We start from the raw sequence: 16,488 nt of genomic DNA on the forward strand, positions 1-16,488 counted from the left end.
CAGGAATACTTAAATAGTACTATTTTTCAGGCAGTCTAAGTTCACTTTTATAAACTACCTTTCCATTTAGGATCTCATTGCTCAATGTTCCTGAGAATTTGCTTTAAGGAAGTTTGAGGTTTTGCTTTTTTCAGTGGACAAGATTATTTTAATAGTTCAATATGGCAAATGTTTCTTGTGTACTTGAGTAAACAAGGCTTTAGGGAAGTTGTTACATCTTAGACTCTAAGGCAAATTGTTGCTATTTGTCCTTTGCTTTCAAAGAAGACACTGACATTAGGCAGGTGATGGTATGATATGCCAGTGAATTGGATTTAAGTGAGGGAAGACTATGCAAAATCACCTGCCTTACTTTCCCCTCCAGAGCCATCTGGGTCCAGTGCAAGGTATAGAACAGGAGAACTGGAGATGGTTTTGGGTGTAATGGGAGACCTTGGCCTTTTCAAGTTAAGATCTAATTTTGATAGAGGCTGCACACCTTAGTAATTATTAGCAAATGAGGCAAAGATTGTCTTCTTTCACCTAGTCAAAAATAAACAAACAAATGTGTAGACAAACAAATAAATCTAAGAGGGGAAAAGCTCAGAAATGGCAAATAGAGGAAAGAGAAGCAGTATGACTTAGTGGGATAGAGCACTGGACTACTCTAGAAGGATTTGTCTCATTCAAAAAGAAAAAAATAAGTAAAATGAGTGTTGGAGTAGAAATGTATATCAAGGAAGAAGACTCTTGAAGGTATATAGTTTTCTAAGAGAAAAGTTTGTTAGAAAGGTAAGTGAGTTTTGATGAATAGAAAAACAATATTGTGCAAGTATACTACAGATATATTGCAGAGGAAGAACTAGATTATCCAAAGACCACAAATCAGGAGAAATAACATAATAATGAAAGGGACTTCAAATCTTAGGACATGTCCAGGAGTACTGTATTTCAGAAGTATGATATTTAATTATTATAATTACTGTTATCTGATATGTTCCTGGTTTATCCTCAGGGTTTCTGGCCAAAGTAGAAATGACTGCAATTTATATTCAATCTGAGTTGATCTGGATCCAAACACCTATAGGTGGTCAATCTATGGGAATCTGAGTGGCTATGGTTTGTCATCGTCCCTGTGAAGAAATCTAGCCCTTAAACCCCACTTGCAGCCTTTGAAGACTTAATGGTCCTCCTCCTCCAATCCCCATATAGTTGAGAAACGGTCTTTATCAGAGAAATTTGTTGTAAATTTCTGCTAGTTTCTTGCTTTTCTTCTACTGTTCTATCACTACTTAGTCAGTGCTAGATTATTTTAATGATTACTTTTTTGTAAGATAGTTTGGGATGGTACTGTTAAGCTGACTTCCTTTACACTTTTTTCATTAGTTCTCTTGATATTCTTGACCTTTGTTCTTCCAGTTGAATTGTTATTTTTTCTAGAAATATAAAATCTTTCTTTGATAGTTTGATTGATGTGACAATGAATAAATACATTTAGAATAGAATCATCATTTTTATTATATTGGCTTAGTCTGCTTATGAACAATTAATATGCCTCTAGTTGTTTAGATCTGCTTTTATTTGAATGAAAAGTGTTTTGTATTTGTATCCATATAATTTCTATGTTTGTCTTGGCAGGTAGACTCCTAAGCATACTGTCTACAGTTATTTTAAATATAATTTCTTTTTAAAACAAATCCTATTATGATGGGTTTTGTCGGTAATATATGGAAATGCTAATTATTTATATCTTGGAACTTTGCCAAAGCTGTCAATAGTTTCAGCCAGTTTTTTAAAACTGATTCTCCAGGGTTCCTTAAATTTATTATGTCATCTGCAAAGAGTGACAGTTTTGTATCCTCATTGCCTATTTTTGTTTCTTCAATTCCTTTTAATAAGAGAAAAGTCTTACTAAGAGTCTTAACTCTCCAATAAGACAAGAGTCTTATAGCCATAGCTAGCATTTTCAGTGTGATATTAAACAATAATAGTGATAATGGATGTTCTTGTTTCACCTCTGATTTTATTGAGAAAGCTTTATGCTTATCCATTTTATAGATAATGCATGCTCTTGTTTTTAGATAGATATTACTTATCATTTTAAGAAAGCTCCATTGAATCCTATGCTTTTTAATGTTTTTAATAGAAATGGTGCTATGTTTTGGTAAAAGCTTTTTCTGCATCTAGTGATATAATCACATGTCATTGGTGTGCTCAATTCTGCTTATAGTTTCTCTTGTATCAAACCAGCCCTGCATTCCTGGTATAGATTTTGCTCCACTCCCTTATTTTATTTCTGTGTTTTTCTACTTCAAGTGTGTTTCCTGAAACCAATATTTTGTTGGATTCTGGTTTCTATCAGTTATCTGCTTCCATTTTATGGATGAGTTCATCCTATAATTACATATTTTCATTTATCTTATTTTTGTCTGTTTCTCTCTCTTTCTCTCTCTCTCTCTCTCTCTCTCTCTCTCTCTCTCTCTCTCTCTTTCTCTCTCTCACTCTGTCTCTCTGTCTCTCTTTTTGTCTCTGTCTCTCTCGCTCTGTCTCTCTGTGTCTGTCTCTTTATCTCTGTCTGTCTGTCTCCCTTCTTGTCCTTCTAACACCTGTTTTGCTTCTGAGTACCATCTCCCTTACATCTTTCCCCTTCTTTTCATCCATCCTTTCTCTTAGCACTTCTTGCTATTTCCTTTTTGAGTAAGATAAGATTTCTATTCCAAATGAGTATATGAAAGCATTCTTTCCTCTTTGAACTCCAGTTCAGATGAAAGTGAAGTTCAAGCATTGCTCGGTCCTCCCACATTCCCCTCTGTACTATACTAGTTCTTCTTTAGGATCTCTTTGATATGAGATGATCTTCTTTGTTGTGGTGTATACTTCTTATTCTTCCAATTTTTGAGATCCCATCAATCCATACTTTGTCTATACAGACTTTACCTAACTGCTCTAATAACGATAAAGTTCTTAGGAGTTACATGTATCATCTTCTCATATAGAAATGTAAATAACTTTATATTCATTATTTACCTTCCATATTTTTCTTTTTTTTTGTTTGTTTCTTTTACGTCTCATATGTGAATGCCAAATTTTCCATTCTGCTCTATTTTTTTTTCATTGAAAATGCTTGAAACTTCTCTATTTCATTGGCATCTTCCCCACTCCTTGCAGGAATCGATTAAGTTTTGCTAGTACAGTAGTTTTGATTGTAATCTTTCCAGGATATCATATTCCAAGCTTTCCATTTTTTAAAATTAAATTGAAGTAGTTTCTAAATCTTGTGTGATTCCTGAATGTGACTGTTATGTTTGGATAGTTTCTTTCCAGCTGTTTTCAGTATTTTCTCTTTGATCTGAGAGCTATTGAGTTTGCTTATGATAGCCTAGGAGTTTATTTTGGAAACTTTTTTACAAAGTTACCTATGAATCTTTTCAGTTTCTATTTTGCTTTCTGGTTCTAAGCTCAGGGAAATTTTCCTTGATAATTTCTTGAAATGTGACAACTTGGCTCTTTTTTCACTCATTGTTTTCAGGTAATTCAATAATTCTTAAATTATCTTTCCTCAATCAGTTTTTTAGGTAAGTTGTTTTTCTGATAAGAGATTTCACATTTTCTTCTTTTTTCCATTCTTTTGATTTTATTTAATTGTTTCTTAATGTCTCATGAAGTCATGAGCTTTTAATTCCCTAATTCTAAGCAATTATTTTCTTCATTGAGTTTTTGTACATTTTCCCCCAACTAGCCAATTCTGTTTTTTAAGGAGTTATTTTCACCAATGAAGTTTTGGATCTCTTTTACCATAACCAGTTCTGCTTTGTATTTCTTTTATCATAACCCCAATTCTTCTTTTTAAGAAGTTCTTTTCTTTAGTAAAAATTTTACTTCTCTTTTTACTATTTGACCAATTCTATTTTAAGGTACTATTTTCTTTACTAATTTTTTTTGTTCTTTTATCAAACTGTTAATTGCCCTTTTATTTTTTTTATGTTATTTTCATTTCTTTCTTCTGCCAATAATTTGATTTTTAAAATAATTTTTTGCACTTTTTATCTACTTCTTTAGCTCTTTTTGTAATTCTTGTGGATTGTTTCCATTCTTCTTTTTTCTTTGAGGATTTGTTTGTAACTGTTTTCAAGTTGATGTCTTGTTTTGATATTTCCTATCATCATAGTAGCTTTTTTGTGATCAGATTTTTTTTGTTGTTTTCTGGGTTTTTCCAACTTATTTCTTAACTTTGATCTTTGAAGTAAAATTGGGCTCTGCTCACCTTGGGTGGAAGTATTCCAAATGTAGGGCTTTTTTGTACTGCTGCTTTCACAGCTATTTCTTGAGGTCTGTAGGTTTTTGGTGCTTCCACTGTGGTATGATCCAGGAAGAGACGAAGTCACTACTCTTGTGGTCTTGTTTTTTTGCAAACACAAACACTAGCCCTCTTCTCCACCTTGGAACTATAGCTAGGCCCCCTGATTCTTTCCTACCACAAATGCTCTTCTTAATCCTGGAATTGCAACTCAGAACCAAATAATGGGCAGTGGAGTTGTCAAACAGCATTGGGTTCTTTGCACAGAACTAGTTAGAATATGAGTACTTTATAATCTCTTTCTGATCCATTGTTTAGTCCCTTATTGTCTCAAGGCTGAGATTTCCCAAAGCTGCTACTACTGCTATCATAGTTATCTTCAACACCCACAACTGTAGTTACCACTGTATGTGCTCTGAGCTAAACCCAGTGTCACAGACCTCTTCTTCAGATTTAAGAAGTCTTAGACTAGAAAAAAAATTGACCTTTTGTTGGCTATCCCATTCCAGAATTCAAATTGATGTATTATTTTAAAATTGTTTAGAGAGCAACGTTGGGAGGATTTGATTGGAATTCTCCCTCTACTCCACCATCTTAGCTCTACAAACTAAAAATTCTATTAATTTGTTTTACCTATATTGTTACACTACTCACTCAAGTTTAGTCAACAAAAACTCCAAATTCTTTTCAAACAAACTTCTTTTTAGCGAGCACATTTACCTGGTAAAAGCTAAGGACAAAAACACCTTTTAAATTTGTTCCTGTTTTACACACATTTTTTGATGCTCTATGGAAGTGTTTTTGTTTTTAGTGGTTAAATCAAGTTGGGCATGTACCATAATTTGTTATGTCTTTTTTATATCTAAATCCATCTCAATCCATCAGATATAGCTCCTGCCCAATACTTAAATGTGAATTGTTCTCAGATGTATTGCAGGCAATGCATCCAATCTACCATAATCAATGGTTTCTGAAATTATACGAGATCTCCATTCAAAAAAAAAAAAAGCTTACATTAAAAAAAATAGGGCAGAAAACTCATGCTAATGGCTTATGAAGACTTGAATAGCTTGGACAGTTTCTCTATTGAGCATCCATTCTATACCCAGTAGACATTGATAAAGCAATCTGTTTTTTTCAAACTTCAAACATCCAGTGTATAAGGAATTTTAATGCAAAATAAAGAACTTGAGCCTGTTTCAAGAATTCTTTAAAGTCTTGCCTTAGTTTTGTGGTAATTACAGTGCAGAAATTCTATACACATACATATACACATATGTAATATGTATAGAATTGATATCTTTAAATTTTGATATTAAATTCATTTCCTGTTACCTCTTTGTCTTATTGATGTCACTAATATACCTATGCCTTTCAAAATCTCTGCCTTCCTTCAAAGCTAAACTCAAGTGCTATCTCCTGGTACCATTTCTCATTTCCCCCTGCTAGTGACCATTCTCTACAAATTACTTAGGATATGCTATATCTCCAAATAGAATGTAAATTTGCTAAAGTGATAAACTGTTTGTTTTTCCTTTTGTGTTTGGCACTTAGCACAATGCCTGACATTGGTAGTGCATTTACTTGATAACAGCTTTTACTTTACTGCTCCTTCATACTTCTTTTTTTTTTTTTTATGTATTACTACTGTCTGATCACATCCACTATGGGACCCTCTATTGTCTTTAGAGCTAGTCCTAATTTCAATTCTATGGAGACTGTGCTGTTGTTCCATTACTGACAGTCATAAACCAGTGTAAATATTAGGAAATCCCTAAGTCACCTAGCATGCAAGCATTCTTCTTTTAGAAGACATACTGCATTCCACTATTGTGTTGGTGAAAACACCCTTTTCCCAATGATTGTGTAACCCAAACTGTCTTTAAATACTACCAATTGAGACATTCTTTTTTTTTTTTTTTCAAATGCAGTGAGAAAAAGTGGATGTCAAAATTCACTCATAAGAAGATACCATGAGGTTGGAGGGGAAGGAAAAAAAAAACACTTTCTCTCTTTTTACCCATTACCCTGTAGACCAAAGAAATGAATTTGGGGTTAGAGTTTTTTGCGGAATGACTGATTTATTTGCTTTTCTCATCTTAGGTGCAGGAGGTAGAATCCCCACTAAACATGGGAACTTGAGTCATAACAACATTGAAAGTATGATTCCAGGCTGGATGTTCAGTCAGTTTGTCCTGTGGAAACTTGGAACTTGGTAGGAATATGTTACGTAAGAATAAACTTAGCTATAAGTCTAATCTTTTTCCCTTCCTCAGAGGCTGAAGTGTTTCCCAGGAGGCTTATGTCACTAGATGTTGGAGGAATGTTAGTGCACTTGCTTTCCCTAAATCTTTGAAGTAAAGATTTCTTTGTAAAAGCTAATCTGATTGTTAAGAAGTTAAATAGAACTGAGGTACAGGATATCCTCTTATGATTGGGGAAGCAATATTGGTGGAGGTGAGAATCAGTGGAAGAACCTCAATATATCTCAAGCCTCTTAAGAGTGCCAGAGAATCATATATAACAAATATAAATATAAAATATAAAATACCTGACTTTTAGACAGTGGGGACTTGAATAGTCATTGTTTTACTAGTTCATTGTTTTACTAGGAGATACTGGTATTTTAACCATTCTGAAAAAAATCAAATTGGAATTATACTAAAGGAAAAAAGATTAATTTAATTAAATTTCTATACCCTTTGAATCAAAAATCCCAATGGTAGGCATATACCCTAGGAGATTAAAGAAAGAAAGAAACATCAAAATATTCATCAGCACTTTTGTGTTGCAAAGAATTGAAAACAAAGACAATGCCTATTGATTGAGAAATAGTTTTAAAAATTATGATAAATGAACATAATGAAATGTGACTGCATTGTAACAGGGGGAAAAGTGAAGTATTCAGAAAAGCATGGTTAGATTTCTATGAATTATAGAGAAGAGTACGCAGAATTACAGAAATTACATATGACAGCATATTTGGGAAGAATAGCAATAAAAAATACCGAATGTTATAATAACAGCAAGCATTGATATAGTTCTTCAAGGTTGTGAACCTCTTCACTTATGTTAACTTATTTGATCCTCACGAAAGTCCTGTGGGATAGGTACTATTGTTTCATTTAATGGATGAAGAAATTGAGACTGAGAGGTCTTTTGACCTGTCCAGGTTAAGTGACTGGTAAGAGTTTAAGCAGGATTGGAACTCAGGTCTTCCTAACTCCAAACTCAGTATTCCATCCTTTGTACCATCTACCTGCCAACAATGCTTTGTCATATAATTAGAACAACTAAATTTGGCCCAGGGAAACACGTGAGAAATTGTGCCCCTCTCTCTTCTCGTTATGGAAGTATAGAACTATGGATATAGATATCATACACAGTGTCAAACGTGATTAATATGTCTGTGATGAATTGATTTTTTCCCCTTTTTCTTTTTAAAATTGTTATATAAAATATCCCTTGTAATAGCTTAATAATTGGGGAGAAGAAGGATATAATTGAAAATGAAGACAATATAGAAAGAAAAGATATCAGAGTTTAAAAAAGAAAAAAAATTGGTATTTAAAGGATGGAATTTTGTTTGTTCTCCTAAAGAACTTCAAAATTTCTCAGAGGAAATTCAAGTTTAGGACCATTTCTGTCTGTCTAAGACATATCCTAAGAATAAACTCATTGGATAATCCATATTTATAGGGTATGTGCAATGAGCATTCTTCATCTTTTGAGTAATTATGGATCTTCTTTAAGAGACTCTGGAATTTTCTAAGGCTTGGTACAATTGGTATGACACTTACACATGGAAACACCTGTAATGAATCCCCTTTTAACTTGGATTGTGTTCTGGATCCTTTATATGGCTGGTAAACAACTTCAGAGTTTATCTTCTTGTCTTTTTCATGATCTCTGTTATCTCTTTAGAAATCTTACAATCTTACATAAATGACATAATAGATATTGTTTTGGTGAGATATTTTAAGTGTTTTTCAGTGCCATAAAAAACTGCTTTAAAAATAACTCAACAGGGGCAGCTAGGTGGTGCAGTGGATAGAACACCAGCCCTGTTCCGTGAGCCCTGGTCTTCCTTTAACATGAGCAGTATAGATAGATGTGAAGGACATGGGTACATAATTCTCTCTGAGAAATCTTTCCTAATGGTACGTCTTTCAGTTTTTTATCTCTTATTCTTTATCTTTATCATAACTATTTATTTTTGTTTGCTTTGGTAACTCTTTGGGTATTTCTATTTATCTCTTCCTACCTGTGTGAGTCTCTTCTCTGTCTCTCTTTGCCTGTTTGTCTCTCCTTCCTCCCCCTTTTCTCTTTCCCCTCTTCTTACTCTCTGTCTCATTACTTTTTCTCTCACTCCTCTGTCTCTCTGCCTCTGTCCCTTTCCCCAACTCTCCCTTTCCTTTCTTTACCCCCCTCATTTTTGCTCCCTCCCCCTTCTTCCTCCTCTCTTTCTATCTCTTTTCTTTTTTGCTCTCTCTTCCCTCCTTCTTTCCTTTTTTCCTTTCCTAGCTTTCTCCCTTTCCCCTCCCCTCTCACCTTTCTTTCTCTGTCTCTTCCTGTCTCTGTCTATATCTCTCCACAGCTCTTAACAGTTAAGAGCATCAGAGTAGTATCCTTTTTTGTTGGTATTACTAAAACTTTAATTTGTTAAAAGCACCACAGAGACACATGATAGGCAAGCAGAGGCTACAACATATCATCAAAGAATTGATCAGAAGTGATAGAATGAAAATCATCATAAATGTATGACTAGAATAAGGATTTCTGGGCAGACAAACTGGGAAGGCCATTGGTATCCACATAATGTCAAGAAATGTAAAGAATAAACAATAGTATGCTGGGTAATAGCCCTCTAAAGGAGTTATGGAAAGAAATGGACAAGAGCCTTTGAGGGTGAAAAGGAAAGAATTGATGGCAGTCTTCACATCTAGAGGCATTTTACACATTTACTGATTCTACAAATCCCAAGTGTTGACTTTTCCTCCCTCTAATCCTCCTTTTCTCCATAACCCTAAGCATCAGTTGATTCTCAAGCTTCTAATTATTGACGTGGAGGCTCAAGGGACAAAAGTGGATAAAACATCAATATAGAAAGGAAGCAAGGGTAGTCTTTAAAGTTCCGTGGGGAAAATGCCAAAGAGTCCAGACAGAGTAGAAGATTCAGTGAAGGAACTATTCCAGGGAAAGGGTCAGGAAAGCTAACCTCTTAGAGATCTGGGCACAAACAGGGAGCCTCTAAATGTGAGAGGGAGGCTGAGAGAGGAAGCAGCAGCCCCAAGAGACATACCGTAGGAATTAACTCAGGAGCCCAGCACGTTGTGATTTCCTTTCTGATTCCTTTTGTGGACGATGAGACAAACCCCCAAAAAGATCAGCCCCAGCACAAAGTCCCCGACTCCACTCAGTATCTTATTCTGGGCAGATTTAGATGGGCTTTCCAGTCCAACAGGATAGGTCTCTGAAGGCTGGAGTGCTCCACTTGGGAGGTGCAGACATCTCCACACTTGGGGGTCATTTGCAGCAGTATCAGGGACTGGTAGGCCCAGTCTCCATTGCTAATCAGGCCTGTGTACTTCACCTCAGCTACCTCCTACTGCTTTATGACCATGGAAAAATAATAAGCCTCTCTATTTTCTGTTTCTCCTATGAAATGAGAGGAGAACAATATCTATACTAATCACCTACTCCACTAAAGTCCTACCATACCAGTGCAGTACGGTAGTGATGCTGGGTTTTGAAGGCTAAGTTGCTTTGATTTTTGGCATCTCCTACCAAATTGCTTTGAGTCTAGGTTCAGTAATGGGCTGTCATTTTCAGACCAGTCAATTTAAATTTAGAAAAACTCATTTCTAGACTGGTCACAACTTTGAAGACCATCTATTGAGTGAAGGACTATGATTTACAATTATGGAAAGACTATCTCCATCAATTGAACCATAAATCCTTCATATTCTCAGGGATATGAAGTATTGTGGGTGGGAAAAAGCATTATTTAATAACAGAACACTCAAGTTAGAACCCTAGCTCCATCATTTTGGCAAAATTAGTTCATGTCTCTGGTTCTATTGGACTCAATAACTTCAGAGATTCCATCAGATCTGAATTCATAATCCTATTTTCTCCTTCATTGAGAAGATCAAATGAGCTTAATGTGTTTGACAATTTTCAGGCATTCATAGCCTTTTCTATCTGCTAAGCCACATCCCTGAATCCTTGTGTATGTAAGAGACAACTAAATCTGAGAGGATTTTGTGATCTTCCTACCTTCATGTATACCACCAGCTTATCATCAAAAAAGACTCATTTTAAGAGGTAAGTGACTCTATTTGCCAGACTCTGACATTGAATACCTTGGACAAGTGATGGCCTATCTGGATCTCAGCTTGTTCAGTTGGTTTTGGCCTTTTGTGACTCCATGGACAATACTGTCCATGAGGTTTTCTTGACAAAGATACTTGACAAAGATGGTTGGTCATTTACTTCTCTGGGGGAATAAGGCAAACAGGGTTAAATGACTTGCCTAAGATCACCCATCTAGTGTCTGAGCCCAATTTCGAACACAGATCTTCCTAACTCTATCCATTGAGCCACCTTGCAGCCTCCAGACACTTCAATTTACCTATCTATAAGATAGACAATCTCTAAGGTCCCTTCTGTCCTATGATGCTAGGTCTCTTTGGACTTCTTTGCTCGCTTGTGTGAAGGAAGGGACATTACTTGTCCCCTTTTTTCTTGAGAAGGACATTAGAAATGGCATAAATGAGCATTTTGTGCTTTGGGAAACAGAGACATTAGTCACTAAGGCTTGTATCTCTCCAGTACATTTCAATAATTTGTTTAACCACAGGCAGTAAATGGGAAATAAAAGTGATCCATTTTCATTCTTACCACATTAAAGATGTTAATATAATCACCTTTCCAATTAAGGGCAGTCCCTTCTGGAAAGATTCATATGAAATGAAGAATAGTGGGTATAATACTGGACTGAACTGGACTGGGCTGGCTGCCAAGGAAACCTGGGTTTGGATTCTCTTTTCACCTCTCCCTCTGCTCCCATTCTTTTTATCACTAAGGATGACAGAATCATGTTTCCAACTGCAAAACACCTTTAAGGCCATCTAATGCAACCTCTTTACCCAATAGATAAGGAAATTGAGGCTACTATATGTCAAGTAACTTGTTCTTGAATTATACAGCTAGTAAATCCCAGGTCTTCCTGACCCCAGGTCTAGCATGTTAGCAGATCTAATCACTATGTCACACTGCTTCTCATTGTGAACAAGTCTTTTAACCTTTCTGAGCCTCAGTTTCCTTAACTGTGGATAATAATATCTAAGTACCTAACTCATAGGATAGTTATGAGGTTCACATGAGATAATGCATAGGATGGTTTTAAGAAAATTTTATGTGTGATATGAATTGCAGTTATTAAACCAATACCCTAATTTCACAAGGAGGAAAATGAAAGCTAGAGATGCAAAATGATTTGCCAAACCAACATCATAAGCCAATAAGCAGCAGAGTCACAAACAGATCCTGAGATATTCTGACCCCTTGGATGCTCTTGATTCTATGACCTCCTGATATCCTTTCTTTTCTCTTCCTTCCTTCTTCCTTCCTTCCTTCCTTCCTTCCTTTTTTCCTTCCTTCCTTTTTTCTTCTTTCCTTCCCTTTTCCTTCCTTCCCTTTCTCCTTTCCTCCCTCTCTTCCTTCTTTCCTTCCTTTCTTCCTTCCATCCCTCTCTCCCTCCATTTTCCTCCCTCTTTCCTTCCTTCTTTTCATTCTTCTTTCCTTCCCTCCTTCCTTCCTTTCCTCTTTCCTCCCTTCATTCCTTTGTTTCTTCCTTCCTTCCTTCCTTCTTTCCTTCCTTTCTTCTTTCCTTCCATCCTGTCTCCATTCCATCCTTTCTTTCCTCTCTCCTTTCTGCCTTCCTAGTGACTTATTTAGGGTCACACAGTTCATGAGTATCTGAGGTGAGATTTAAATTTAGGTCCTTTTGACTCTAGAGCTAGTGCTCCTTAGTTTCCCTTGAGCTCTTAATATTCTTCTTGGTCCAAAGGAAAATCGAGAAATCTCTCCAAATATGAGGAAGAAAAGCAACACAGAACATCTGAGGGCCCTCTTTCTATTTTCCATTACAGAGAATTTCTGAGTGGCAGGAGAAAGAAATGCAATGAAAAAAAGTTCATGGCCAATAATGAAACAAAAGAAGAGTAAGAAATATCTAGCTTCCCTCCTTTCCATTCTCCCCCCCCCACCCCACACACCTTAAAGGGAAAATGTCATTGGCTATAAATGAGTCACTGCTGAGGTTTGACACTAAAACCTTCTCCCAGTATCTGCCTCCCTTTCTGCTGGATGCCACCTGTTGTTACTTCTCATTTAAGGATGTTTCCTGGGGTGTCCCAGACAGTGCATACCAGTCCTCCACAAGTAATTGGCATTGTCATGGCAACAGCCTAGTTCTAGACTTGGGTCTTACTAAGGAATTAAAGGACTGGATAGGAGGGAAGGCAGTATTGCTTAAGGTCATGATAGGATTGTCCTGGGAAGGGTTTTACTTTGAATCTAGGATATGTAAGCTGTAAATCTCCGGTAGTGTTAGTACACATTAAGTGTCAAAGAACAAAACATGTTGTATACTGAATAAAGTTTTCTTTATAAAAAATTAGCTAATTTCTATTTTGATTTATTGCATATATATATGTACATATATATATATATACATATATGTATATGTATACATCTACATCCACACACACATACATAAAGAATTCATTTTACTTCATCTTAACCAGAGGTTCTGAAGGGTAAATTAAGCCAAGGGAAAAGCATCTATTAAGTGCTTACTATATGTCTAGTACTAATGTTAATCATGATATATATAATTATTATAAGATAATATTATTCTGACATTTTCAGGAATTTGATAAATCATTTATATAGCATCTCCTTTTTTCCAGGTACTGTGCTAAGCACTTTACAAATGTTACCTTTGATTCTCACCAGAACTTTATGAGGTAATAGCTCTTATTATTCCCATTTTATAGTAGTGGATACTGAGATAGACAGGAGTTAAGTAACATGTCCAGGGTCACATAGCTAGTAATATCTCAGGCTGATTTAAATCCAATTCTTCTTGATACTAGGCCCACTGCTCCATACAGTTAACCATCTATTTATTGCCTTTAAAATTTTTAGGTATTTAAAAGTTCTTCAGGGCTGCAATCACAGGAGTCCTTAAGCCTAGTTAAGAGGAGAAAAACAATTTTAAAAATCAATCATTAATGGAGTATATCAAAATAATAAATGTAATGGCAAGTCAAGTCACTAAAAATTTAAATCCATGGGTTGATTTACAGTTTTCTAGATAATTGTGAGAATAGTTTTCCAGACATTATCGCAATAAAAGGGTCACAAAAAAGAGAGAGGATTTGTTTCAAATGAATGAGATCCTGACAAAAGGTAATAGAAAGAAGATACTCAACCTTTATTTTATTTCTATTTTTTTCTTATATTTTTTAAAAAAGAAAAATGGCAGGGTTTCAAAGTATAGGCCACTGAATTTGACTTTCAGTTTTTAGAAAAATTACAAAATGGGCTATCAAGAAGGTTTTTTTATTTATTTTTTGGTAATGATGTGCAATTATTTTTTAGCCATGACCCCTTTTGGGGTTTTCTTTGCAAAGATACTGGAGTGGTTTGCCCTTTCCTTCTCTGACATTTTACAGTTGAGGAACTGAGACAAACATATTCAAATGACTTGCCCAGGGTCACACTAATAAGTATCTGAGGCAGGATTTAAACTCAGGTCCTCCTGACTCTACCTTTGGCACTCTATCCACTGCATAACCTGGCTGCCTTTGTGTATGTGTGTGTGTGTGTGTGTGTGTGTGTGTGTGTGTGTGTACATTATAAAAACACAAACCTGTGTTTCATTCAGAATGTGAGTAAATGGTTCTTACCTCTCTGGAAGTCTCAAAAGGCTAGGTGACCAGGTAACCACTGGACAGATGTTTTATAGAACCAATTCATTTTCAAGAATTAGATGGATTAGATAGTCCCTGAGGTTTCTTTAAATCATAGATTCTGGGATTCTGTGAACATTGCCCTAGAAGGAAAAATGGTCTAATCCTAAGGTTGGATGACTCCCTGAAAATAGCTTTTAAATTAGCTAATGATCTTTAATTTTGACAATATGAAGTAGAATGGGGCTATTCTGAATGATGGGTGTTTGTGGACTCTCTCTACAAGAGCTATCTACAAGACCAGGGAGCTGGCAGGGGATGGAGCAAATCAATGGATGCCTGGAAGGCTATGGGGATTTTTGCCAGCTCACTCATTTTAATTAGCTTTCCCCACTGACTGTGCGAAGGGCTCTTTGGGCCCTGGCTTCATGCTGCTTGAGGAACAAAGTGATTAGGATCTGGCATTTGCTTTCCTCTGACTGCAGCTCTCCTTCACCCCTCCATTGTTACAGTTAATGATGACACCCAGGAGGAATCATTAAGATTGTGGAGATGCTCAAAGAAGACTTCAGGCAAACTTCATGTAGCAGCATCCTCCAAACTCTGCTCACTTATTGCCAGTTACCAACTCCCTTCATCCTTTGCTCACATGTTCTTAGGTTCAGATGTTATGCCTGATGCTCGCTATCTGTGTGACCTTAGACAAACTGCACTAGATTTGGAATCAGGAAGGACTGAAGATAAATCCTGCCTCAGATACTGATAGCTGTAAGACATTGGACAAGTTGCTTCTCAGACTCAGTTTCCTCATCTGTAAAAAAGAAAGGTTGAGCTTAAAGGCCTCTGAGTTCCTTCCCAGCTCTAATTTTCTAATTTTTATTATATTAACTTAAAAAGTTTTTGTACAAATAAACCCAATACAGACAAGATTAGAAGGGAAATAATAAACTGGGAAAACATTTTTATATCCAAGGGTTCTGATAAAAGACTGCATTTCTAAAATATATAGAGAACTGACTCAAATTTATAAGAATTCAAGCCATTATCCAGTTGATAAATGGTCAAAGGATATGAACAGACAATTTTCAGATGAAGAAATTAAAACCATTTACAATCATACAAAAAATGCTCTAAATAACTATTGATCAAAAAATGCAAATTAAAATAACTCTGAGGTACCACTACACATCTCTCAAATTGGCTAAAATGACAAGAAAAGATAATGATAAATGTTGGAGGGGATGTGGGAAAACTGGAACACCAAAGCATTGTTGGTGGAGTTGTGAAATGAGCCAACCATTCTGGAAAGCAATTTGGAACTATGCCCAAAGGCATAAACTGTACAACTGTGTATAGCCTTTGATTCAGCAGTATCTATTGGGCCTGTATCCCAAAAGGATTATAAAAATGGGAAAAGGACCTATGTGTGCAAAAATATTTGTAGCAGCCTTTTTTTTTTTTTTTTGTAGTGGCAAGAAAGTGGAAACTAAAGGGATGCCCATCAGTTGGAGAATGGCTGAATAAGTTATGGTATATGGATGTTATGGAATATTATTATTCTATAAGAAACAATCAGGAGTGTAATGTTCTTCTCTAAAATATAGTCTTCTCTGAGAGCAGGTTTCTTGAGGGGCTTCTGGAGGTAACCTTAGTTTCAGTTCAGTGTAATCACCCCAAATGCAGCCAGGAAAGTCCAGATCCTATATTGTCTCCTTCAAAATAGCCGGTTAGCTTTCTTAGAGGCCTAACTCTCTCCCTGGTTCCGAGAGCTCTTGCTGCTAGTCCTTTGTCTCTTCCAACTTCAGCCTGTAGCTTCCTCCAAATCTCCAGCCAGCACAGGGGTGGAAGATGGAATGAATCTGACTCTGCTTCTGAGAGTGGGCTTGTGGGCTTCTGACTTGTGAACTTGTAAATTTCCTGGACTGAATCCTGACTTGTGAATCTCTTGAAGTACATCCTGGTTGAGGCTCCTAGCTTATATTTGCTCTCTTAAAGGTGCGAACTCTAATAAGAAATAAGTACATAATCATTGTCTCTATCAATTCTAGTGACTTAGCACCTTGTTTCAAGTTCTGGTCCATAACACAGCAGTATGATTTCAGAGAGGCCTGGAGAGACAAGAATTGATACGAAATGAAATACAGAAACAGGAGATCATTATACATGGCAGCAACAAGATTATTCAATGATCATTTGTGATGGATTTGGCTCTTTTCAACAGTGAAGTGA

Source organism: Sarcophilus harrisii, chromosome 2 (assembly GCF_902635505.1).
Source record: "Sarcophilus harrisii chromosome 2, mSarHar1.11, whole genome shotgun sequence".
In the NCBI taxonomy this organism is placed as follows: domain Eukaryota; kingdom Metazoa; phylum Chordata; class Mammalia; order Dasyuromorphia; family Dasyuridae; genus Sarcophilus; species Sarcophilus harrisii.